A 26,663-nucleotide genomic window follows, 5' to 3' on the forward strand; every position below is an offset into this window, starting at 1 on the left:
AGAATCCTTCATGTCTGCCCCAAATCCTGGGAAATTCTGAAATGCAGAACTAATACCTGAAAAGATGATCTGGGTGTCTGATTCTCAGAGCGGCAGCCCCTGGGTTCCATCTCCACCCCTCCACCACAGGAGGTTTAAACACCAGAAACAGGACCTACTGACTGGAGAACAGAGGCTTCTAAATCTAAGACAAGGTGCTGTATTAGCACTAAGACGACTTGGAGGGGCTTAGGGGGTCCTACATCTTATTACATTTAAGCCCTTGCACCTAAGTCAATATGGCTTTGGAAGGACAGGAGAAAAGAGGCGCTGCTGTTTCTCCCCTCCTCCACCTCCTCCTCTTTTACTTCCCCAGGGATCGCAGAACTGTCATAATTCTACCTAGAGGCTATAGAAAGCTTCTTAAAAATCAGTAATACAGTACTCATGGGCACACTCTGGCAGCACATAGACCAAAACACGGGGTTGTCTGACGGGCCTAAAAGTGGTGAATGATCTCAGGAAACACGGCTGCGGCCCGGATGGGTTATCCCACGCTGCTCTAACGCACAGACATTATTATGCTAATGACCATGCCAAAAGCAACATAAGTTCATACTTCTTAAGCTTTTATTTTCATTATTATTTTTTTATGTTGAAAGCATTTAAGGCTTACAAAAACACTGCAAGTGTAGCGTGAAGAACTTTTGTTTTTCCTAGCCCAAGCCGCTGGCATGATGCTCTCACTCCCGAGCCAGGCAGGCAGGCAGCGGAGGCTCATCCATTGGAAGATGTGAGAAACCGCAGGGCGAAGTGGAGGAATTCCTGAGGACAACTGAAGGGCCAGTGAGTGTATCATTGGTTCTTTACCCTGAGCCGACTGTAACATGACTGACCTCTGTAGAGGATCTTCAACCGAAGTCCTCTCCAGTTCTTCTCTCTAAACATACGTTCATCTTAAAGCAGTGAACCTGCCAGCTCAGAAACCTCCATTGGTTCCCTGTTGCCCAAACCCTACCAGATGAAGCTGCCACGGTGGCTTACCCTTTCAGGCTCTTCACGGTGGGGCTCTGAACTACGCGGGGCAGGCCAGTGTCCTCACTGTAAAGGGGGATGACAAGAGGTCCTACCTCGTCGATTTTTTAGGGTTTAAATGAATTCTGAAATGTAAAGCACTCAGAATAGTGTAAATGCTTATGCGTTACCCATTATTATCCAATGTCACCCTACTTCAACCCCAGCCACTCAGCTCCCCAAATATCCTCTCTGCGCTCTGTCATTGCCTACGCTCTTCCTCTCCAGGGACAGCCCAGGGCCAATCTCTCAGTTCAGGTCCTACCCACCCTTCGAGCTCCAGCTCAGACATATCAACTCCACACAACCTTTTCCGCTCCCCTGGGAGAAAGGGATCTCTTCTGTCCCCCAGAGCCCTGCGCGTGTATTTCTTGCCGTTTCATGCTATGGTTACTATAATCATGCCTTAAATGAGAGGGAAAATAAAAGTGCTCTGCATATTGTAAAGTGCTAGACAGATGTGACGCTAATAATAATGGTATCATCTTACCTCCACCACACTACGCGTTGCATGAGGGCAGGGAATCACACGTATGATCTTTCTTTCTCCCCAAATCCTTTATACAATAAAATCTGTGATGAGTCAATGATTAATATTGTAGGGTGGTTCGTTTATGTGGTTCATTTATCGGATGGGTTTCCCATGGAGAGGTCACTGAGGGAATGCAAAGCTTGATGCAAACATGTTGATGGGAGGACGGGACTATTTTGAGATCTTGAGTATATTTCAGGGAAGGCAGGCCTCTTATAGGAGGCCATTGTGGAAAGCCCTGAGAAGCCAGGGGGTGGGCAATTCAGGAGGATGGTCAGCATCTCCTTTAAAAAGGTTTCTTCTGAGCCTCCTTTTCAACTCAAACCAGGAAACTGCTCCAGGCTTTGCTTCCCACCTCCTACTTCAAACCTCTCTCTCACCACGTTTTCCTGGTTCCATTCGGTGTCAGCTACAGTGATGAGTCGCAAGCAATAGAAACTATGTCTCATTCAACCAAAAGAATATTTACCGTATTTTCTGGCGTATAAGACGACTGGGCGTATAGATTTTCCTGGGTTAAAAAGTCGTCTTATATGCTGGAAAATACGGTACTGGAAGAACAATGGGAGCTCCAAGAGCAACGGAGGCTGGGAAGAAGACTCTTGGGAGAGAACTCTAGCAGTCCAGGCATTAGGACCCACAGCAACCGCCACGGTGCAGGAAGAGTCTGGTTACAGAAAGCTCGCCTAGTTGTCTCCCTTACATCCTGACCCACCTGTCAAGTCAAAGCCCAGGAGAGAGACTGATTGGCCAGGCCAGGTCATGTGCTCAGGCCAGGCTGCAGTGGGGAGGAAGTAGCCCTTTGGCTTCTGTCATAGGAAGCTGGTACTCTGTCCTATCAGAGGTAGGTGGAGCGAGGCAAGGCTTGGTTCCCGGAAAGGAGATTTGGGTGCTGTTGAGAAGGGGAACCAAATGGTAACAGCTCGGTTACTAAAAATAGCCACCAGTCACCACACTATGCGTTGGGATCTGTGCCTTGATTCTTTCCAATCTAGCCCAATTGGATGGACCACTATTTGTACAGCTCTCCCATGTTTTGATTCTCTTTGAAGAGGTTGCCTTTCTTTCCTGGTGGCAAGTGAAACTGCCCGAGAGCAAAGGATGCCATACTCCATGCTACTGGGAGTGTCCAGTAGCCCAGGTCCAGTGTCCAATGTCCATGCCTATCAGCAGACGAGGTAGAGATGAGACAGGGTGCTTGATGGCCCGTGGCCTAGAGTTCAGGGCACTCGAAAGTCACAGGAGAGAGAAGGTGAGAAGCAAAGCAAAACAAAGTTAGCCCTGTAGTCATGCCATTCCTCCATTCCTCAGTCACTGTCACTTAGTACTGAGGAGAGAAGGGAGGAGCCAAGAAGAGCCACCTCCACTTCGAGCCCTGTTCTCTGGAAGTACGGTCTGCAGCAGGGTCTGTGCGAAAGGAACCGTGGAAAATTGGGGAGGTGTTTCTAGGGAAGTCCTCCTCATTCGCAAACCATGACACAAGGCAGGGATGGTCCCCTTTCACTGGTTTTTGTCACCTGCACGTGACATCTGGAATATAGGCCATCCTGGGGACGAGAGCCTGTCCCCCGGGGAGCCTGCTCCCCGAGGATAAGAAAAAAAGCAATCAGACTGGATCTTGCTGCTGCATCTGGGCTGCTTCATTAAGGAACTTTGGAACTTGGAAAGTTCTCCCGACTTTCAGATACAGCAGATAATGTGTGGCACTACGGTTGAAGATACTAGTAGTTGTGTTTTCTGTTTCTGACATAGCCTTCTGGCCACTACTGTAGGCTTTGGGCACATTCTAAGACCCACTCACACCATCTAACCTTGGCGCCTAATGGAGGGGAATTCTCCCCACCCAGAAAAACAGCTTTCTGCAGCTGCCTACTTACCACATGTCTCAGGCCAGCCCCCCACCTCTTCCTTATCCTTTGTCTTTTTTGGAGAAGCACCATGTAATTTGGGGCCATAGATATTGGGTAATTACCATGGCAATGATTAGGGATTCACTTCAGGAATAAAGAAATATAATTATAGTCCCACGGCAGCCTGTTTCCATGGCAACAGGGGGGCAATTGCAATTGATCAGCAGTTTTCGTCCTAAACAGATCCGTGAGTCTCATTCAAATGAAATGCTAAAGAGCAATTAACTATCCTCATCAAACAAACTGGAAGTGCTGAAAGAGACTGGAGTCAGATTGTATTTTGTGTAGCATCTTTGAGGCTCAGCCCCAACTTGAGTATTCCATGCATTTATATGGTACCCAGTAGGCTACAGCATACCCAAATACATAATAATTACAACAGAAACAGGATACACCATTAAAAATTCAAGGAAGAGGGGAGAAGTTTAGAATCTTAGAACACAGACACGTAGAACTGGGAGTTGAAGGGTCACCTACTCCAGCCTCCAGGCCTGCATCACACAGGACAAGCAATCACCTCACCGGCCTCTAAGGCTCTCGAGGGACGCCAGGGCTTCACCCTGACTATTCCACTGCTCATTTGCCCCACCTGGAGAAAGACCGTCTCATAAACATCTTTAGCCATCAGCTAAATCAACGGAGTCTTGGTCTATGCTCTGGAAACAGGAAACTAGTTATCAACCTCCTCTTTATCTCCGTAATGATATTACCCTGCATTCGTAAAATGCTATTTCAGAGCAGACATCATGATGTCACATGCATTTTTACAAATAATAAAAATATAACCCCGGGAGATAGCACATCCATGTAACCGATGAAGGAGCTGGCTTGGTTGAGGGCACACAGCTCATAAGAGGAAGCCCCACATTCACAAGAGGAACCTGGCTCCTGGTCTGCTCTCTCCCACATACTGTATCTCCAATAACTGCTGTAACCTATTCATCAACCCTCCTTCCCCCTAGACCAGTGGTCGGCAAACCGCAGCTCGCGAGCCACATGCGGCTCTTTGGCCCCTTGAGTGTTCTAACGCCACTTCTTCAAAATAGACTCGCCCAGGCCGAAAACCGACGTCTGCGCATGGGCCACGAAGTTTCAATCGCACTGTACATTTGCGCCCGCATGTGGTATTTTGTGGAAGAGCCACACTCAAGGGGCCAAAGAGCCGCATGTGGCTCGCGAGCCGCGGTTTGCCGACCACTGCCCTAGACTTATTCAGCTCAGCTTCGTTAAGTCCCCTGCTTAGTCCCTAATTTTTATTCATTGAAGGGTTTTTGTACCTTGTCTCTAATCCCTGTTCAATTTCAGCACATGCCAGGTTCCTACGGGCAGAGGATAAATGACCAAGTAAAATCAGTCTTTCCCGACTTCATCTCCTGAAAAGCACAAGGCCAAGTGACCTGTGGCACCCACTAATCAGGGAGCCTGAGCTTTATGGTGAGTTCACTGGGGACATGTTGTCTCATCACGCCAGCTGTGGAATTTTCCTTCTCCAGCTGGTCAGAGGGACAGTGATACTCTTTACCACGTGGGAAACTGAAGGAAAAATCAGACGAACATTGACTTGTCCAATGGGAAGAATCCAGTGGTAAAAAGGGCAGCATTCATGAATGCCTGCTGTGTGCCAGGCACCGACCTGGAGGCTAGAAGTACAGTGAAAGGCAAGTTATACAGGCCCATCCTTAGGGAAAGGGAAAAGAAGCTGTGAGAACAGTGTCCTCAGGCTTTATCTAGGCTGAGGGGGACAGAGAAAGCTTGCTCTACTGAGGAAGGCACATTTGTACAAAAAAATAAAAAAATAAAAGAAGGATGGAGAGCAGTTAACTGGAGGAGGATATACTAGTAAGAATGGGGGATTGGGTTGTTCCAGACAAAAGGATTACTATGTGCAAAATCAGCTGACAGATTCTAGTCACACCTCTAACATTAACAGTGATAGGGGCAGAAGTAGAATGGTAGGGAACCAGCTATAATTGTAAGAAATATTAATCATGCTCTGTTAACCGTGATGGTTTTATTCTGATTAAAGAGGCACATTCTCACCTGGCTGGAGCCGCACGCGGGACCTGGGAGCTCACCTGGAAATGCAGCCCTTCCTCCCCACTTGAAGCTTCCTATTACCGCGGAAAGACGAACAACTTTGTTGCAGAACCAGAATCCAGAATCGCCAGCCCTTTGAAGACCCCAGGCTTTGCATATCACTAAGCTCTTTGAAGATCCCCAGCCCTCTGCTTACCTGTTAACTGCCCATTTGGCCTACCCTTGGCTATTTCCCCATGTAACCCCAGCCCTTTTTGCATACCTGTAGACTGCCCATTTGCCCTTTTGCCTACTTTCCCATGTAATACCAAGATAAGCAGCCGGCTTATGGTGGGGGCAGAGCAGGTTTTTGTGGACGACCTGCTGCTCCCCCATATTGTCAGCAATATTGGAACAAACACTCATAATGATTCAACCCTGTCTCTGCTTATACTTCAGTGGATTTTAACTGAGAGTCAATTGGCTTGAGTAGTGACAGGCAGCACGGACCCATTGATTGTCCGGTTACAACAGCACTGTCATCTCTTTCAGCCTCAGTTTCCCCATTTGTAAAAGTGAAGTTACTAGATCAGAACTAAAAGTTACCTTAAACCCTCAACATTGATGTGTGTGTGTGTGTGTCTCCACTGAATAGGTTATCATGTAAGTAGAGAGCAGGATTTATATTAACTTTGGGGAGGGGTGTGGAGTGCATGGGGGGAAACCATAGGCATACAGTTTAAGTGACCTGCCTATCACTTTCCCCATCTCTTTTCTCCCATCAAGTATCGCCTCCCCGTTCCATTCCAAAGCAGGGGCTCAACGCCCTCAACAAACGGGAAAGCTGTTTGCCTTCCAAGCCAGCCTGCTCTACTCTACAGTGATGTCCTATTTCCACATGAGCCCTTTTTGTTCCATCCCAAATATCAACCTCCTATTTTAGGGTTTTAGGGAAGGAAAAGGCCCCTACTCTCCCCTGCCAACATGAGCTTATCGCCTCCGCTAGACATGACCTTTTAAATGCCACGTTCAATCCCTTTTTTAAAAACAACTCTACTGAGATATAATTCACGTACCATATCAGCCTTTTAAAAGTACATTTCTTTTTTAAAAAATATATATTTTATTGATTTTCTTACAGGGAGGAAGGAAGAGGGATAGAGAGTTTGAAACATCGATGAGAGAGAAACATCGATCAGCTGCCTCCTGCACACCCCCTCCTGAGGATGTGCCTGCAACCAAGGTACATGCCCTTGCCCGGAATCGAACCTGGGACCCTTGAGTCCGCAGGCCGATGCTCTATCCACTGAGCCAAACCGGTCAGGGCTAAAAGTACATTTCAATGATTTTTAGTGCATTCAAAGAATTGTGCAACCATCAACGCCATTTAAGTTGAGAAGATTTTTATCCCTCCCAAAAGAAACCCCATACACATTAACAGTCACCCTCATCCTACCCCGTGCCTGGCAACCACTAATCCTTCTGTTCTACGGATATGCCTAATTGGTATTTTGTATAAATGGAATCATACAATAGGTAGTCTTTTGTAACTGGCGTCTTTCAACTAGCATAAAAGTTTATTCACGTCATGACATGGACCAGTATTTCATCCTTTTTTATTTCCAAATAATATTCCATTGTATGAATATACACCACATTTTATTCATCCATTCATCTTTTGATGGATATTTGGACTGTTTCAACTTCATGGCTACTATGAATAATTCTGCTGTGAGCATTTGTGTGCACATTTTTGTGTGGACATTGCTTTCATTTCTTTGGGGTTTATATCTAGTTTAGCATTTTGAGGAACTGTCAACCTGTTTTCCAAGGCAGGGCTGTACCATTTTACATTACCACCTGCAATGTATGCGGGTTCCAATTTCTCCACTTTCTCACCAGCACTTGTTATCTCTCTTTTATATTACAGCCTTCCTAATGGGTATGAAGTGATACCTCATTGTGGCTTTGATTTGCATTTCTTTGATAGCTAATGATGTTGAGCAAGTGTGTTTTCATATGTTAATGGACATTTTTATATCTTTGGAGAAATGTCTATTCAAGTCCTTTGCCCATTTTAAAAATTGCTCTTTTTTTGGGATCTTTATATTAAGTTATAAGAGTGCTTTACTATTTCTGAATATAGTCTTATCAGGTAAGTGATATGCAAATGTTTTCTTCCATCCTAAGGATTTTTTCACTTTCTTGATGATATTATTTATTTATTTTTCTTTTGATAAAATGTTTTATTGATGTTTAAATAGAGAGGAAGGGAGAGAGGGAGAGAGAAATATTGATGAGAAAGACACATCAATTGCTGCCTCCTGCATGCTCCCTACTGGGGATCAAGCCCACAACTTGGGCATGTGTCCTTACAGGGAATCAAGCCTGGGACCTCTTGGTCCATGGGAAGCATTCAATCCACTGAGCCACACCAGCCAGGCCACAAAATTTATGTTTGATGAAGTCAAATTTATTGATTTTTCTTTTGTCACTTGTGCTTTTTGGTTCCTAAAAAAAATCACTGACTAATCCAAGGTCATGGATTTACTCCTTTGTTTTCTCCTAAGAGTATTACAATTTTAGATCTTCCATTAGGATCTATTATCCATTTTGAGTTCATTTTTGTGAATGGTATAAGAAAAGAGTCCAACTTTATTCTCTTGTATGTGGCTATTCAGTTGTCCCAGTACTATTTGTTGAAAAGACTATTCTTTATCCTCTGACTTGTCTTGGCACTCTTATTGAAAATCACCTGACCACAAGTGTAAAGACTTATTTCTGGACTCTCAATTAAAATCCACTGATTTATATAGTCAGTACCATACTGTTCCAATACATTTTTATTGGTGTCAGAGAGGAAGAGAGAGATAGAAACATCAATAATGAGAGAGAATCATTGATCGGCTGCATCCTCCATGCCCCCTGTTGGGTCCGCAGCCTGGGCATGTTCCCTGACCGGAAATCGAACTGTGACCTCTGGTTCGTAGTCTATGCTCAACCACTGAGCCACCCTGGCCGGGCAACCTATATCACATTATTTAAATTACTGTAGTTTCATAGCCAGTTTTTAACTCAGGAAGTGTGAGCCCCTCAAGACTGTTTCAGCTATTTTTAGGTCCCTTGCGTTTCCATGTGAATTTTAGGACCCACTTGTCAATTTCTGCAGAAAACGCAGGTTTTGACTGGGATTACAATGAATCTGTAGATCAATTTGGAGAGTATTGCCATCCTAACAATTTTAAGTTTTCTGATCCATAAATATGAGATGTCTTTCCATCTATTTAGATTCTTTTTGTTGTTGTTAATCTTCACCTGAGGATATTTTTTCCATTGATTTTTTTTTTTTTTTTTTTTTTTTTTTTTTTTTTTTTTTTTTTTTAGAGAGAGCAGTAGGGAGGAAGGGAGAGTGAGAGAGAAACAAGATGTGAGAGGCAATCAATTGGCTGGCTCCCACACCCACCCCAACTAGGGCGGGGATCCTGCAACCCAGGTACTTGTCCTTGACCAGGAATCAACCATTGAGCAAAACTGGCCAGGGCTATTTAGATCTTCTTTAATTTCTTTTTTTTTTTTTTTTAGTATATGCTTAAGTAACTTATTTTATTGAACTTATTGGGATGGCATTGGTTAGTAAAACTATAATAGGCTTCAGGTGCACGACTCCATAATACCTCACCGGTACACTGGATTTTTTGTAGCTGCCCTTTACTAAGCTACAGAAATTCCCTTCAATTCTATTTGCCACATTCATTCTAACATGGCAGTCTCTGCTGCCGCCATTCTGGATCTGAGATGTCCATGCCTTGTCTCTTAGCCCCTCCAAATCCTGCCCGTCTCCGGGAGCCAGCTCAAGGGCTCCTCATTCCTGACCCTTGCCTGACAGCTCCAGCCCCAGAGTGAGCTCCCCCTCCTTGGAGCCCCTTCAGTTCTCACTGCGGCCTACAGCTGGCACTCACTATAGAGGGCTGTGGCGGTGCATGGCAGAGCAGTAAATGCTGCATGGTAGGCAGAAACTGGACTCGAGTCCCAGTGAGGAGGAGAGCCTTTGTCAGGCAGCTAAAGGCAGGAAAACACCTGAGGCCGGTGGCTCAGGGCCACGTGACTAGCTCCCCAGGAAGGCTGCAGCAGAACAGTGGATGGTTCGGAATGGACGTTTCACCACTGGAGCAGTGGCTCAGCAACTTACCAGCAAGTCACTCTCTGGCCTTAGTTTTCTCATCTTTGAAATGGGGACAAGAATGTCAATCTCAGAGTGCCTTGGTAAGTATTACATGCGTTCATCTGTACAAAACACATTGTACTGAGTTCAGTAAGTGGCAGCTGTAATCTATGCTACAGGATAGTCTCTACGAGAAAAGGGTTTGTGGTTAAAGCCATCTTGGAAATGCTCTATACTGCATCCTTCTTGCAGATTCTCGGAGTAAATCAGCACAGTGAAGGCTTTCTGAAGTCCTACATAAAGGATCCTACTTAATTTGTTTTGGCCCAGAACTTCCCAAACCTGTTTGCCAAAATGACCCTTTCTCCCCTTTTAACATCCACGTGGTTGTATTTAATTAATAAAGGAAGTCACATTAAGTTGTTAAAAACTGGCCAGGTTTTACTGTTTTGCTTTTCCCACAGGCATGCATAATTTAAAAGCAGCAGCCTAGGAAAAATGAAGGCTTCTAACCTGGAGAAAGAATAGAATGCTTTAAGAGCCCAGAGGAAATGAGAAATTTCAGACAGAAGGAGCAGATCAATAATGAGCTATTTTTGGCCGTGGAGACATTTCTAAAATTGCAGCTTTTTGCAGTTAAAGTTCAGCTCCTTTAAATTCCCACCAGTGCCGAAATTCCCCTTCATCAGTCCCGACCCCTGCTGGCACACACTCAGCCTCCCCAGTTTTAGGCAGCTCTCGTAATTAGGAAATCCTCCCTCACACCGGGCTGAAATTTGCCTCCTGGGAACCACCCAAGATCAAGTTAACGGAATTTTGTGTTTTAGTGAGAGCTGCCCATTTAGGAGACGGCAAATAAAAGGCGCAGAAATGTTGTGAATCATTACACAATGCAAAGTAACACACCCATTGACGGAGCAGTGAAATTCTGAAAATGAGAATTATTGGAAACAGCTACCTTTCACCTTCTGCATCTGTAAACAGGACGAATAACCGGAAGTCTAGCTATACAGCAAGCAATGAATACTTTGTGGGTGGACTTACATGGCAATTGGCAATTGCTGAGAAGAAAAGGGATCGGATACATGATTTAAATGACTTCTATATTCCCATCTTTTTTAATTTTTAAAATTTGTAAGGAGACATGTTTGAAAACTCTTTATCCAGAGCTTACCCAAACAGCTTCATTATAAAGAAAAGTGTCAATTAAATACAGCATTTGTCTCACAAAGGTGGGCTTATTAACAAGAGTCAACAATAAGAACAGGTGACATGACCTGTATTTTATAGCTGTTGGACCCAGTGTGGAATTTCCCAAGGCTCTGTGATACCTCAAACCTAAAGGAAACTTCGCGGGGTAAAGGCATAGAACCTAAGTGAGAAGAGGCACAGTTCAATACGAGGTTGGGGACTTGGCAAAACCACGGAGGGGACGAGCTGCGTTTTCATAGGACCGTCCTCCCAAAGGAGAGCTCCTGAGCCCAGCTCAGTGGTTGAGCATCCGTCTATGAACCAGGAGGTCACGGTTCGATCCCTGGCCAGGGCACATGCCCAGGTTGCAGGACCCCTCAGTAGGGGGTGTGCAGGAGGCAACCCATCAATGATTCTCTCTCATCACTGATGTTTCTATCTCTTTCTCCCTCTCCCTTCCTCTCTGTAATCAATAAAACTACATTTAAAAAAATAAACCCACAAAAAAACAACAACACAAAGGAGAACTTTCTAGACTCCATCCCTTGTTGCGTTACACAACTATTTGGTACCATTTTGGTATCTGTACCTCATTCTGACGCTGAGAGGCAGAAAGGCTCACATTCCTAATTTACAACCGAGGAAACGAAGTGAAATCAAAATGGATTCGTCCTGGACAATCCTCAACAAGGATCCGTACTGACATCCCAACAGCCGGGTGAGGCCAGTCTAGCTGTGTTCACCTTCCAGTAAAATCATTTCCTCCAGTTAAATTCCAGTTTCCTTACTGAAGCCGAGGGGAAGCCAACACGGCCTGTGCAGGACGAGGGGCAGCACTGAGACCAACAAGTGCGGTCGGTGAGCACGCGGGGGGCTAAGCACACGGCTGCCTGCGGATTCTGTCGTTTGTGCTCCACTGTGGTGTCTATTCGAATTTGCTCACTGACACACATCTCAGAGGATGCCTGTGTCCCTGTCTTTGAACTACAGTAAGAATACCACAGAGTACAGCATCTATTCCTTCAACGTGCGCTAGTAGGACATCGTATTGTCGGTAGGTGCTTAGAAACGGCAACTTTAAGGGAAGCAACACACAATGAAACCAATTTTACTACAGGCGGCTACAAAAAAAGAGTTAAGATCCATATTTCTGGTCACAAAAACAGCACTAGATCCTATATAATAAAGAGGTAATATGTTCATTAGACCGGATGGCGGAACGACCTTCCTGAGCCACCAGTGGGTGGGGCCGCGAGGGCTGAGCCCATTGCACGAGTTTTGTGCATCGGGCCTCTAGTTTCTAAATAAAGCCCCCAAACACTTCTAATATTAAACATTAAAATAAATGTGAGTTATACATACATTTTAAAAAAGACTAATAAAAACGAGCAACATCATTCTTTTCCACCCATTTACTCCATTTCATGGCGACAGGTGGCTGGAACCTATCCCTGTAGCTCAGGGCACAAAGCAGGACCCAACCCTTCCTGGAAGGGCCACTCACACCCACACCCACACCCACACCCACACTCCACCCACACCCATACTCAGTCTGGGACAATGTAGACACACCAGCTCAACTCACGTGCACATCTTTGGAATGGGGCTTAGAAACCCGAGTCCCCAGACAAAATCCACAGAGACTTGGGGAGAAAGAAGGTGCAAACTCCACGCACAGTGGCCTGGCGGGGAATCACATTTTCCTCATCAATGTTATAATGAAACGATGTTGAAGGAAACGCGAGTCAAGGTCCAGCTGAATGACATCAGTGTAATTTACGCAGTGCCCGGCATTCATAGGAAACACCTTTTGAGCACCTAAGATGAGGCCGCGTAAAACCTGGTCCCTGACTTCCCGGACACTAGCAGCTGAGTGAGAGAGACAGCCAAGCAAATCAATAACTTCCATACAAAGTGACCAGTGCCAGCTGGAGGCAGGCACATGGTGCCAGCGGGATGCAGGCAAGTCTCGGAGGGACTGCCTTCTAAGCTGTCAGCAGCTTAGACTCCGACTCAGGTGAGAACGGCCCTTCTGATCCTGCTTTTCCGAGTTCCTTACTCTATCACGGCCAGATTTAGTGCCTGTGTTTGCTCTGAGAGAGACCCGGAGAGGAGAAGAACACGGAAAACAAAGAACAGAATTTGAAAGCGCACTGCACGCAGACAGGTTCTGGAAGTTGCTAGAGATGGCCAGGGGTAGGAAGGGCGACCACCCCGTGCCTGGGGCAGCCCACGTCCTCGATCTGGGTGCAAAATCTAATCTAGGACCCACCTTTCTCTTTGCCAAACAAGGAGACATAGAGACGAGGTCTTCCTCAATCCAAGGACACCTGCTGAGCCCAGTCAATTACAGGCTGCCTGCCGCGACCAGCGAGGGCGGCAAGAGGTAGGCGCAGAGCCCAGTGCTCGCCCAGAGGGCGAGGCCACACTCCTTCGCCAGCTCCCCAAGGCAACTCCTCCACAGAGCACCCCAAGCACCCCAAGTCTCCCACCTTCCCGGAGATGGAACACATCCTGGGGGGATCCCACTCCCCACCCGGCCCCACCGGAGATCCACACACAAGGAAGGTGTGAGTCATTACCTTAGGCTGTCCTCCAGGGTCTCCTCATCTTCGGAAGAGAAGGTGCCATTGCTGACGCTCTGGGGAGAGTGGCTCTTCCTTCCTGCCTCCGCCTCCCGGGAAATCGAAGTGTCTTTCTTTTTCCTTTTGCCAAACAACTTCTTAAAAGGCTGGAATTTGCCTCCCTTCTTCTTGTCTGCGGATTACAGGATAAACACTCGCTGCAGTTTGACAGGGCTGCACCCCGGAGCCTCCGAGCAAATTACAGCTGGGCTGCCTCGGCCCAGGGAGCTGGGGCAAAGGGCAGCCATCGCAGGGAACGGGCGGCCAAGCCCTGTGCCAGGAATGCCAGGGCCTGCCCTGTCCACGCACAGTCAGGCGCAGACAAGCCAGGAGCGCAGGGAGCGTCTGCCTCAGGCTCCCAACGAGCACCTGGGACGACGCGAAGGGGTTCTAAGCTTCAAGGCACAGCACCCCTCGCACAGGCCACACAGAGGTGGCGTCTGCTTTCTTGAACAAAGTGGGTGGCCCGTGCCCTTCTCCACGGCAGAAGCCGAGATAACACATAAGCCACACGGCTGTGTAAGAAAATGTGTGTGTGTGTATCACCTCTTCTGAGAAGCACTCTTTCAGCCTTTGCACACAGAAGAAAACCGCCAACTCTTGGTATAAGCGTTGCCCCCCATCCCCATATAGTTCTAGTTTATCTCTCTTGTCTCCTTTTAAAACTGCTGCGAAGAGCCCCACAGGAATCGTTAATGAACATTTTTCCATTCATTGCTTCATCCGGCCAGGACCCAGGCTCCCAGCCAGCACTGCCTACAGGTATTGTGGGTAATACCTTCCAGTTCAGTTTCAGATACAAATTCCTCACATCACTCCACTCCCACCTCGGCAAAGGAAATATAAATCACCCCATACCAGAGCATCTTCTCAGATGGTCCCTTTAAGAAGTTTAAAGGGAAAAAAAAAAAAGTTTAGAGAACCACGTATCCAGTGGTCAGGCACTCTTTTTCTTAAATTATTTAACCCTTACCATGCATCACTGCTCTAAGAACTTTACAAAAAGGAACTCAGTCCTCACCACAATTCTATCAGGTAGGTAGCATTAACATCCCCATTTTCCAGATGAGAAGCCTGAGGTACAGAGAGATGAGCTAACTTGTCTATGTCATGGGAAACATATATCTTTGAAGCTGGAGTCAGGAACTTTGAGGGAAAAGGAAAGTTGAAACATTTCTATACACAATGTGTATAGAAAAAGACCGGTACAAAACACAAAGGTATGGGGCCCTCAAGTCAGTATCAGAGCCCCCAGAACTTGGCTCGACAGAGTCTACAGGGAGAGCTGGGTATAAAAATGAGGTTAATGATGTTCAAGGTAGTTGCCTCATTTCCTCGGGTGATCTTCAGCTCTGGCTTTTCTGAGAGAAAATCTGAAGGGTGGAAGAAGTGTTTTAAATCACTTTGCCCTAAGCAGTGGCTTAAGACAGTGAGGAAGCAGATACAATAATCACCAATTACAAAAAGACATATACTGGGATCCTTAGTATAGACGCAAACGGACCTTCCTTTGTCAGCGGTCCCGGAACAGTGCTGCATCGTATCACATTGAAAAGGAAGGCAGATTTCTAACATGCGAGATGCCTCCTTCCACACCCGAGGCTCTGTGCTAGGCATGTAGTCCTCAAAAGAGTTAAATGTTCACTGGGTATTACGTAAAAGACGATAAAGTGCGGAAGTGGTAAAAAATAATCAGAAGATTTGATTTCAGAATGTTTGTATGCTTTCAGTGGCCACTTATTCAGGAGTACAGGCCAGAGATTTTTATGACATTACTTTTGGTCTCCATGAGCAAAATCTCCAATAGATAATTTTTTTAAATTGCCACAGGAGGATTTCGAAGACCAGCAAAGAACATTAGGCGAGTATTAAAAGAATTGACCTTATATAAAATGAATCAATTAAGTATCTTAAATTAAAAAAAATTATATAAGGCACTACAGGTATCATTACATTATTATATAACTAGAGGCCTGGTGCACAAAATTCGTGCACTGGGGGGGGGTCCCTCAGCCTGGATTGCAAGAGGGCGCAGGCCAGGCCGAGGGACCCCACCGGTGCATGATTCGGGCTGGGGAGGGCTGTGAGAAGTTTGCCAGCTGGGGAGGGACCGCAGGAGAGCTCCAGGGCATGTCCAGCCCGTCTCGCTCAGTCCTGATTGGCCAACCCCAGCAGCAAGCTAACCTACTGGTCAGAGTGTCTGCCCCCTGGTGATCAGTGCACATCATAGTGAGTGGTTGAACAGCTTTAGGATATCATTAGCATATTATGCTTTGATTGGTTGAATGGCCAACCAGATGACCAGACACTTAGCATATTATTAGGCTTTTATTATATAGGATTGGTCTTTGGCACTGACTGATAAGTCAACATTTTCTTTATGACTATCCAAGGCTCAAAATATGTAAATGACACCATTATTGTGAATGGTCATCATGATAAATGGTCAAACAGCAATATATGCTAATTTCACTTATTTCTGAGATAAATTCTTCCTTCTTCCCTTTTTATCAATTGCCTTTTTCTCACTGCAGAAATATCTAACCCTAAATTGTCTAACCAGGAATATTCTAAAGGACCACAGCAAAAACCTAAAAACATCCGTAATGAATCATTACTCCCAGCCTGGGCCCACTAATCCAGCCTTTAAGTTAACTAGAGAATTTTTTTATTATGTCAGAATTTATTGATAGAAAAAAAGATCATCATTTGCTCTAAAGTTTAGGTGGATGTGGTGGCATTCAGTTGAGCTGTAACCAAGGTAGTGAACGATCATCAGAGACAAATTACAGTTTCTTGAACAGGTTACTCATGTATTTAACTAACGGGTGACTTGGTCAGACAAGAAGGCAGATGGGGTCCTTTGTGTTGCCTCCATGTCCAGAACGGTGGCAGCCACCATATAAAATATTTGTGGTATTGGTCACATTGTTGGGGGAGACAGAGAGTGAACAGAACCTGGAAAGAGCTGAATACAAATACAAGGACGGGACAGAAACAGCCTTGGGGGATGCCAGGATGGGCAGCCTCAGCTCGGAGAACCTGGTGGGCTGCATGCGAGCAGAGAATGGCCTCCCTCAGGGGGCCCCGTCTGCAGAGCTGGCCCGTTGAGGACTGTTTGTGAACCAAGCACTCCAGCACTTTGTGCTGCACTTTAGATGGGCAATGACTTGGCATGAGTCCACATGTATTATCCTGGAAGACGTGTCAAAGTCCAAATGTCAGAGAGCACACAGCTCAGAAGTACTTGGGAAGGGCTGTTTCAGCAATCCCTTGGTTATTATCAGGAAGGTAAGAGAACAGTAAAACCTACCTGAACTACCCATCCAGCAACCACTCCTTCCTGCCATGAGGAAAAGAGCGTCTAAGTCCTAAGAGTGCCATTCTCTCTTGGGAGGAGGGGTCAGAACATGGAAGCTTACAATCTGCTCCAAAGACTTCGTGTTTGGTCACATCTCGGTTATCAAAAGTAATTTCCACCTTCCTCATTTGCAAAATTAGTAATACACTTTCTGCCAAACTATCTTGACATTTTAAATAAAATTTAAATGTGTATTTTAAATATTTTTACTAATGACTGTGGCAATTAATTAATTTTCCAGGGCTAACTTTACAAAAAGTCCCAGTAACTACATTTAGGCCCACCCTACATTCAGACAGCAAACTGATTAAGCAACATCAATAGGGAATGAACCTATAAATCAGAGGAGGAATTATATTCTTATTGAGTTGATCCCCCAGTTTTATTCCCAAAGTTCAGTATAAGATTTCTCACATCAAAAAAAACAAGTACCTAATTTTTGTTGTTGTTAATCCTCACCCTAGGACCGTGGGGCTCTTTGGCCCCTTGAGTGTGGCTCTTCCACAAAATACCACGGCCTGGGCGAGTCTATTTTGAAGAAGTGGCATTAGAAGAAGTTGTTTAAAAAATTTGGCTCTCAAAAGAAATTTCAATCTTTGTACTGTTGATATTTGGCTCTGTTGACTAATGAGTTTGCCGACCACTGCCCTAGGATATTTTTTCCATTGCTTTTCAGAGAGAGAGTGGAATGGAGGGAGGGAGGGAGAGTGAGAGAGAGAGGAACATCAATGTGAGAGGGACACATCAATTGGTTGTCTCCCACATACGCCCCGACTGGGTGTGGGCAGCAAACCCACAATGCAGGTACCTGCCCTTGACTGGGAATCAGACCCTTGACCCTTCAGTGTGAGGGCCAGTGCTCTAACCACTTTGCACACCGGCCAGGACAACAAGTACCTACATTTTATGAAACATTTGCAATTCTCTGCCACAGCAACCATTATGAAAACCTGAGATGAGTCTACAAATATGCATTAAATGAACTATTTTATGATCGATTTATGATTTGGGGGCTGTGTTAACAGTCTGTCTCCACAGAATCAGCTGGCTAAGTGCATGGTCATCAGCAGCAGCTATTTTCTTGACAGATGACACTGACTGTTACCGTGAATATTTTTTGTACAGATGGGGCCTAAAAGATCAAAGCAATTTTAACAATGCAGAGCACTTCTGCAATGCTGGTGTGAAATATCCCAAAGACAACTGCCATAGAGAAGGAGAACAGTTTAGCAATGTTTTCTCCGACAGAGTATTTAAGATGGCATTTTAGAATTTTACAACACAAATTTAATTTGGTTGGGTGGCTGGGGCAGTGGGGAGGAGAGAGGGAGAAGGAAGAACCATTCCCTCTATTAAATTGTGCATGTGTGTGTGTTTTTTAAATTGGCTACAGCTCTAGTTAGGGGTTATGTACATGGGCCTCAGAGATAAGAATAGTTGGCTCAAATCCCGATTCCATTTCTTACTAGCTACGAAACATCTGCTTACCAGCCTCTCTGGAAATGCACCATCTTAAGATGTAAGACTGAATTTATTGGGGAAAAGAGAGTGGGTGCCACATTGTCTTAATATCTCACCATTTTTGTGTTGTAATTTTTCACATGAAAGAATGTACATATGCATATACACTACCTTCAGGGATCATGGTAATTTTCATTCTTTAAGTACTAAATTATTTTCATCATCCAACTATTATATTAGGGATTTTTTTCCATTTTAAAAAAAAGTGCTCTTTATCCATTACTTCATAGATATAATTATATACTGGCTGCATCATCATAATTGCCAGTTTACATAGAAGTTTCTAAAAATTAAAAATCACTGGGCAAGTCAGGCAAATCTGATTCGTTTTCCATTTGTCATAAGGATGCAATTCTTACATTTCACTTCTAAACCTAAAATAATAAAAGCATACAATTTCTCTGCATTGGATTATTCATATGGTACGTTTCAAATGAGAAACAGAATTTCCTATCATAGTTCATTTGGAGATCATACATGTTTTGATCTGGGGTTTCTCAGACTGGGCTCTGTGTGTCGGTACCAGGTTCTTATTCAAAGACCAGGACATTTGAGAATGTGGGTAAAATAAAGTTAAATATGTTGCTTTACCACGGGACCTTGCAGGGTCTTTAATATGCGATATCGTGATTGCTCTCCAAAGGAGCAGAGAATATGTAGTGCTTCCCAAAACTTGTTGGCTATGGAGACTTGGCTTTTTAGACATCCGTCATGACTAGTGTTCTTCTGAACATAATCTGGGAAACACTTGCCTTCCGTATTTCTTTCCAACAACTTTTAGTTTCTCTAGGTACCATATATTTCATCCACACACCTCCCCCAAACTCCAGAGCACCCTGCTCAGGAGACCTGGGTGAGCTGACTGACACACATTTTGGCTAAATAAACCCACCGTTTGGGGCCAAGTTCTGATTTCAAACATGTATACTGAACACATGTAAATAGCACATATTAAAACACAGAACACAGCCAACTGCCTGAACCATATAATTTTACTGTGTAAGCCGGGGAACTTCAGAACCTTTTTCTTAGCTCTGGAACACTGGATTCTTTGGAGAAGGAACTACCTAGTTAAAAAAGATTACTTACTGAAGTCCATGGTGATACACAGATACTCGGCGGCTGTCACATTTTTACTGGACTCCACAATCCCGGGACATTTCAATAAAGACTAGGAGTTGGCAACATGGCCGACGGGCTGTGCTCCCTGGGGCGATGTAACAACAAGACTGCGATTCTCCTCCCGGAGAGGAGGGAGGGGGCACCGCAGTCTCCTGTCAGGTTACGTGGGTGAAGAAGGAACAGTTTGCTCCTTTACTGGGGAAGCACGGAGGGAGGAAGATATCTGCTGCTGTGCTAATTCAGACAACGAAGAGACAGGATAATTCCCCGCCGCCCCCCCCCCCCCCCCCGCCCCTCTCAGAAATCTGCAATTGGGGCAGGGCTTGTCAGGGAAAGCTTGTTTCTGTTCTAGCACATCAGCTGAGGTGGCTTGACTGAGGGCAGAAGAACCCATTTCCAAGACGGTGCAATCAACTGGTTGGTACCGGCTGTCAGTTGGGAGCTCAGATGGAGTCCAAGGCCAGGAACCCTGGGATTCTCCCTGCACGGATCTCTCCGTGTGGCCTGGGCTTCCTCGTGGCATGATACTTGGATTCCAGAGGCAAGAACAGCGTTATAGCTAGGCATAAGCTATACTGCCTTTTATGACCCAGCCTCAAAAGTCTCATAGTTGCCCATCCCTTTTTTTATTTTATTTTGTGAATCCTAACCTGAGGATATTTTCCCATCGGATTAACACTCTTTTAGAAGAGGGCAGGGGCCCTGGAACAAATGGCGAGAGGCCCAGGGTGGTAGTGGCTGTAGCTTTCACCAGTGGAGAACGTGGAAACCAGCCCATATCCAAACCCCAGGTCCTGGGCACTTGGGTGGATGGGCTATGGCGCATGTTGGAGATGTCTAAGGAAGGCGTACAGCTTGGATCTGTGCTGTTTCCTCATCCAGAATGTCATTTTCATTTCCAATGGGACAAAATCCCATTCAAAGACCTAGGTCCTCGAGGCTGTTCCCAAGTCCCCAAGCCCAGTGATAACTAACCACACCTCCTTCGGGCTTCCGTGCACTTTGCTCATACCTCTGTGGTGCCACACCATGTGTCAGGAGCTGACCTGTGCCCCCCATATTGTTATGTTGAAGTCCTACCCCCCAGGCACCTCAGAATGTGACTATTTGGAGAAAGGGTCTTAAAGAGAGAATGATGGTGAAATGAGGCCATTAGGTGAGCCCTCATCCAATATGACTGGTGTCCTTGTAAGAAGAGACTAGGACACAGACACATACAGGGGGAGGGCCATGTGGGACACAGGGAGAAGACGGCCGTCTACAATCCAAGGGAGGAGGCCTCAGAAGACGCTGATGACACCTCGATCTTGGACTTCTAGCTCCCAGAATCACGAGAAAACACTTGTGCTGTGTAAGCCACCCAGTCTGTGGTACTTCGTTATGTAGCAAACTAATATGATTTTGTGACTTTACACCTTTAAACATGTTCTTCTTCTTCCTGGAATGCCTTTCTCCGTTTGCCCAGAGAATTCCTAACCACCTCCCCACACACATCCTTGGTGTCACATTCTCTTGAAAGCCATCCCTGAGCTATCCAGCCCGGGAGAATGATACCCCCTCAGTTCCCTGTGCATGGAACAGAGGTCTATTACAATACCACAAAGCGGGCCACAGCCCCTCGCCGGTAAGTTCCCCGGGTGCCGGGCATGAGCCGTGTTTATTCTGCACCCACAGCACCCATCCTGATGCCTGTCACACCGCAGCACACATCAATATGGAGCTTCTGTTTGCTACCCCCTAAGGGCCAGATGTGTTTAGAAATCAGAAATGTTCAGATTGTAAAAAGGTCTGTTTAGACCCCAGTGGGGTCTATGACAGCACTTTATAACAAATGCAGTATTTCTGGAACACATCTATAGTCACCTTGGGTTTTGCTACCAAATGAATTTGTGCCAAACTTACAAAGAACTCTGGGGATGGTGATACCTTTACGCAGTACAGACAGTCCTGCAATCACACTTGCTTTGAAAATGCAAATTTGTTCCAGTGCGATTGATCTATCTTATCCCCGAGAAACACTAGGTGAATGCAGAATACTGCACCCAGCTGAACTGAGGTGTGCAGGAATACACATTCATACACACACCCCTCAAATATTCACCCATTACCCCAGATTGCTGCCCGTGTCATATGTACCTACACATGTGGTGCTACAGCTTTCTATCCAATTTTGGATAACCCTCCTCCCCCACCTCACAAGAACTCACAGCTGTCGCCCTCCAACCAGGCCACAAGCAAACTTCAGGTCTTTTGCAAGGTAAAGTGTTATACTTATTGCAGTATTTATGAATTTCATTACCATTTATGTAAATGTAAATAAATGTAAAACTGCTGTATTTTTAAAGTTAGGTTGCTATCCTTTTAAAATGTCACAGATACATTAAAAAAAATGTTTTCATTGATTTTAGAGAGAGAGGAAGGGAGAGAGGGAGAGAAAGAGAAACAATGATGTGAGAGAGAAACATTGATTGGTTGTCTCCTGTACACACCCCAACCCGGGATCGAACCTACAACCTGGGTATGTGCCCTGATCGGGAATCGAACTAGTGACCTTTCGATGCATGGAACAATGCTCAACTAACTGAGCCACACCGGTCAGGGCAGTCCCTGAGAAATGTTTTTGTGTTGTGCTACCACCCCATTTTCTCCCATTAGTTATTGGTTTCATTTTTCAGTTTTCCATAACATGCTGATGTTTAGCAATGCAAATGCTATGTTACAGCAGAATTGACTGTGCATTTCTAAACAGAACCTACTGGAATGTGTTTATACTTACCTAGGTCTATGCAAGGACCTGTCAATTAAAATTACTTGCCTGTTTCGTAGGCCGCCTATTTCTTGAAACCACATCCATTTTTAATTTTTCTAGTTTTCCCCATTGGTCTGTCTCAGAACCCCTTTTATATGTTTCACAGCAATTCAAAAGAAATAGTATTTAGAAACAGCAACAGAGGCAGATCCGATTTTTAATGTGAAGTCGTAGTGTTTGGCCACATTGCTCCCACATACTAGAAGATGTGTGGGTGTTGATTCTATTCACTGCCAATTTCTGCCTCTTGAGTTTCAGAGCCACTCCCATTTCTAGCCCTTGATTCCTGGAACCATTGGCTGGGAATCAATGCCAACTCTGAGTGGAAAATAATGGTTGGGGAGCTGCCTGCTACCTTGACCTGCATAGTTCCTTAGTGCGGTAGCAAACTACCTCAACAAAGAGTACCTCCGCATGAGGGCTGAACACATTAGATTCATTTCATCTCAACACACTGAACTCGCAACACCTGTAGGTTTGGTGGGGGCCTGGCTGACAGCACTGACAGATAAAACAAAAGCTTTAGGGACATCGAGGCTATACTGATCAGGGTTTAATCAGAGAAGCAGAACTAGTAGGAGATGTGTATGTGTGTGTAAGATATATTAGGAAATTTATTGCAAGGAGTTGGTTAAGCAAGGTGGGGGCTGGCCAAGCAAGTCTGAAATCCATAGGGTGAGTCATCAGAAAGGGCAGGCTGAAATTCATAGGCGCAGGTTGAAGCTGCTGTTCACAAGTGGAATTTCTTCTTTTAGGGAAGCCTCAGCTCTGTTTTTAAGGCCTTTAAATTTACTGAATCAGCCCCACCTAGATTATCTTGAAAAATCTCCCTTACTTAAACCAACTAATACGGACTTTAATTACATCTACAAAATGCCTTCCAAGCAACAGCTCAAGTAAACAATATTTGTGTTTGATTTAAAAAACTAGGGAGCCCTGGCTGGGTGGCTCAGTTGGTTGGAGCAATGCCCCATACATTGATGTTCCTCTTTCTCTCTCTTTCTCCCTCCCCTCCGCCCCGCTCTCTCTCTCAAAGATCAATAAACATATCCTCGGATGAGGATTAAAAAAACAAACAAAACTGGGGTCTACAGCCTAGCCCAGTGGTCGGCAAACCGCGGCTTGCGAGCCACATGAGGCTCTTTGGCCCCTTGAGAGTGGCTCTTCCACAAAATACCATGTGCGGGCGCGCATGTACAGTGCGATTGAAACTTCGTGGCCCGTGCACAGAAGTCGGTTTTCGGCCTGGGCCAGTCTATTTTGAAGAAGTGGTTCTAACGCCGAGCCACACTCAAGGGGCCAAAGAGTCGCATGTGGCTCGCGAGCCGCGGTTTGCCGAGCACTGGCCTAGCCAAGTTGACCCATCATAATGACCATCCCACTCCATCCTTTGTCCACTTGGCACCCATACATATCTCCTTAAAGCATACTTAATTTCAAAAAACAAAGTCAACAACAATATAACTTCCACTGACATGATACAAATATCCTACGTACATCTGAAAACACACTAACATGTTTCCCAGGTGAGGATGCAAAGTCCCTGGGTGATTGATGGTTACGCTTCTCCTGTAATGTATATACTGAGATACAAAGTTCTTATTTAATACATCTGCTGTCAGGTTAGAAGGAGATAAGATATGGAAGAAAAAAAATATCTGTGATATATATATATTTATATCACAGATATAAAAATATCTGTGATATATATATATATATCACAGATTAAAAAAATATTTTTTTTAATCTGTGATATATATATATATGAATATAAACATATTCATAACAAAATAAAGAAGAAATACCCTTAACTATTATAGTCCTTGTTTCTGCAGCTGGTCATGTGGTCATAGCTGGTCTTAACAGCCATATTCTCCCTCTACCTATTCCACATTCCTTTTGCCTTCAGCAAGGACCTCAGCTGGTTGTGATTCTTTGCCTGGTGAGCCAAATGTGGATTCCTGAAGAACCTGGCCACTAGCCGTCCTGGATTGGGTTGTCACAGCTTTTGATTACCTCACAGAACGTGGGAGCACTAGAGATGCCCTAAGGGATCTCCAGTTTTCCAGACACACTCTTTCTGACATCCGCTGCGTGGGAGCAGCCCGACTTTCCCTTGGTAGGCAGGTCAGTCTCTCTGGTGAGGACAGTAACCCTCCTTGCCTGTTGACTGAGAGGCATGAGTTGCTAAACGCGGCTTGCTGGCAGTCTCGACTACCAGTTCAATGGGATGAATCACTGTTGTGCCTCCTGGTGAAAAAAATTCTTCCCATTGGAACTAAGAACTCCAGACAAGCAGAACCTAAAGTCAAGGGGATGGGAAGCAAATGTGTTCCCAGGGAGTCACTAAGGGTAATTAATAGTGAATGAAGCCACTCCCATTTCCAGCCCTTGATTCCTGGAACCATGAAGCCTGGTTATGAGAGAAACAGCACCATAGCTTGGATACTGACTTATACTGCATCCTAGAGGGCACAGTCCCAGCCCGACAAAATATTGCCATCTAGCCAGCACTGTAACTGAGTCTTCTAAAGGCCATTCCACTATTTTGTGAAGCCAGCAGCTCCAGGGTGATGGTGAGTGTGGTGAGACCAGTGAATTCCATGAGCATTGCCTATCAAGTTCCTTGGGCAGAAGTGATGTCTGTGTGAAATACCATTATAGTGGATAAGGTATCCCATAAGTCCATGGAAGATAGTTTTGGCAGAAGCACTGCATACAGAAAAGGTAAATCCATATCCAGAGTAAGTATCTATTTCAGTAAGAACAAAGCCCTGCTCCTTTCACGATGGAAGTGGTCCAATGTGATCAATCTGCATCAGGTAGGTAGCTGATCACCCCAGGGGATGATGCTACATGGAGCACTCAGTGTTGGTCTCTGTTGGCCTTGGCGAGTGGGTCAACGTTGCTGAGCTCATGAATAAATTCTATCCCTGCCACCAGAGCCATTTTTCATAGGGCCATTGACAAGTGGCTGGGTAAAGAGGCTGACAGGCAGCCACAGAATGGGTCCTCCTATGGAGTTATTAAAATCCTCCTGAAGTCCTACGTTGGTGATCATTCACATGAGACACAAATATCTTTAAATCCTCTGTCCATTCAGAGAGGTCTATCCACACTCCTCTTCCCCAGGCCCCTCTGTCAACAGAGTTTCTAATCATATTCCTTCCAAGTCCATGACCATCCGCCAAACCACTGGCCACTGCCTATGAATGGTTATAGACTTGTACCTCTGGCTATTTCTCCTTATAAGCAAAATGAATAGTCAGATGTACTGATTGATGTTCTGGCCACTGGGAGAATTTCCCATCACCACTGTCCTTCAGCGATATCCCAGAATAGGGCTAAAGCATTACAGCTTTCAAGTGGTGCCTGAATATTATGCAAAACCATCCATAAACCAGGCCTGAGCTTGCTCTTCCTCAGTCAACTAGTCACAGGGAACTCTCCACGAGGTCACAGGTGCAGACTGGGAAAGAGAAGGTAGTGCAGCAGGAGTGGGGACAATGGGTATTCATGCAACTTGTGCTTTCAGGATCTGATCTCACATATATCACTTATTTTTCTTTTTAATGTCATGTTTCATTTAAAAAACTTCAGTGCACAATACAGAATGAAAATGCAGTAAACTGGTCATAGTTCAAATAAAAAACGCTTGGGATTATAGCTGATTCCAGGGTAGTAGTTTCCTAGGGCTGCTGTTAAAAACTACCACCACTTGGGTGGCTTTAAACAAGAGAAGTGTATTCTCTCACAGGTCTGGAGTCTCGAAGTCCAAAGTCAAGGTGTCAGCAGGGCCATAGTCATTCTGAAGGCTGCAGGGAGGATCTCCCGGGCCTCTTGTAGTTTCTGGTGTTCACTGTATACCACTTCCTTTTGATAAGGGAGTGCTATGAAGCACTCCCAGCTTTATGGCTTGGTGGGTCAGACAACACCCAGTTCATGATGGGCAGCTCAGGTCATATGGTAACTTGGTGGCCCATGGTTAAGCTGTCTGTTTCTACTAATATCCATTAGCAAGACAAAAGCAGTTCCTCAAAAAGTGAGTAGTTATCTGCAGAGGATGATAGGGTTTTGCTCCAAAACTGAAAGGGCCAGTGCTATGGTTAATGAATGGGGACCTGCCAAAGCCTCCCCATCGCATCCCTCTCTGTCAGTGACACCTCAAGCACCACTGGATCTGCTGGATCATATGGCCCAAATGGCAGCGCAGTTTACACAGCAGCCTGGAACTATGGCAGAACCTTCTCTTATTCTGGACACTATTTCTCAACAACAATGAGAAATGCTCTTCATTTCAACTGGTCATGTGAAGGTGGGGAAACACGCCCCAGAATCTTACAGATATGTGTTTCTTTAGTC

General features: G+C 45.2%; 1 protein-coding gene across 1 annotated transcript in view; it reads right to left on the bottom strand.

The window, feature by feature from the left end:
• CRACD (capping protein inhibiting regulator of actin dynamics) overlaps positions 1–26,663 on the bottom strand; it is a 115,502-nt gene that overhangs the window by 34,835 nt on the left and 54,004 nt on the right. Inside the window, 1 exon segment of the mRNA XM_079766523.1 lies at positions 13,447–13,621. The gene's annotated coding sequence lies outside the window, so the exon portion shown is untranslated.

This window comes from Cnephaeus nilssonii (assembly GCF_951640355.1).
Source record: "Cnephaeus nilssonii genome assembly, chromosome: 1".
NCBI classification, from domain to species: Eukaryota; Metazoa; Chordata; class Mammalia; order Chiroptera; family Vespertilionidae; genus Cnephaeus; species Cnephaeus nilssonii.